The sequence below is a fragment of the Orycteropus afer genome, unplaced genomic scaffold (assembly GCF_000298275.1).
Source record: "Orycteropus afer afer isolate SDZICR_OR568_19922 unplaced genomic scaffold, OryAfe1.0 scaffold00539, whole genome shotgun sequence".
Lineage (NCBI taxonomy): Eukaryota > Metazoa > Chordata > Mammalia > Tubulidentata > Orycteropodidae > Orycteropus > Orycteropus afer.
Window position 1 is genome coordinate 180322 of NW_006922126.1, and position 1009 is coordinate 181330.

General features: G+C 54.1%; 1 protein-coding gene across 1 annotated transcript in view; it reads left to right on the forward strand.

Moving 5' to 3' along the window:
- EVC (EvC ciliary complex subunit 1) overlaps positions 1-1009 on the forward strand; it is a 123257-nt gene that overhangs the window by 58506 nt on the left and 63742 nt on the right. The gene's annotated exons all lie outside the window — the stretch shown is intronic.

Here is a 1009-nt window from a genome sequence, read left to right on the forward strand (position 1 = left end):
TATATACAGGAAGCAGACCACATCCCAAAGGCAGCTACTCAGCTGCTTGTGGTAGATCCCACCATGGACTTGATTGCCAGTCTCATTGTGGGGAATAACTACCACCAGCTGCCCAGCCACTCAGCCAGCCCAGCCAAGTTGACCCACAAACATAACCACCACAGGGGTGTTTGTGCTCCCTGGTGAACACAATGAATAACCATGGTTGACACCCACTGGCTTAGACAACATGTCAGTCTGTTCTCACCACACCATGTGTCCCTTAAAGAGCTTTAAAACATCTCCTGTAATGCCCAGCCTTCACCCCTGAGATTCTGATCTGACTGGTCTATACTGGGACCCCTGGCATCTCTGATTTCAGAATGCCCCAGACAATTCTAATCCTGAGCCCTGAGATCCTGCCCTAAGGACACACCTGACCCTGGGCCCCGAGGTCCCATCCTGTCTAAGGACACACCTGACCCTGGGCCCCGAGGTCCCATCCTGTCTAAGGACATACCCGACCCTGGGCCCCGAGGTCCCATCCTGTCTAAGGACATACCCGACCCTGGGCCCTGAGATCCCATCCTGTCTAAGGACATACCCGACCCTGAGCCCCAAGCTCCCATCCTGTCTAATGACGTAGCTGACCCTGAGCCCTGAGATCCCATCCTGTCTAAGGACATACCTGACCCTGGGCCCCGAGCTCCCATCCTGTTTAATGATGTAGCTGACCCTGAGCCCTGAGATCCCCCGTTCCCACCAGGCCCCTCTGAGTTGGATCTCCATTTGCTAAGGCTGCTGATGCACGTTAATGCTCATGGAAGTAGAAAGACTTTGCCCCCCTTTTGTTATCAGATAATAGATGCAAAAAAAACCCTAAAACCCAGCCTCCTGCAGGGACTCTGCTGACTATTAGCCGTAACTTCTGAGGAGGACAGTGACGGAGCCCAAACGACCATGCAGCTTGACCGCAGGACCTTCCAGCCAAACACCCAGGTGTGGTGGAGTGGATGCGACCTTCCGCCAA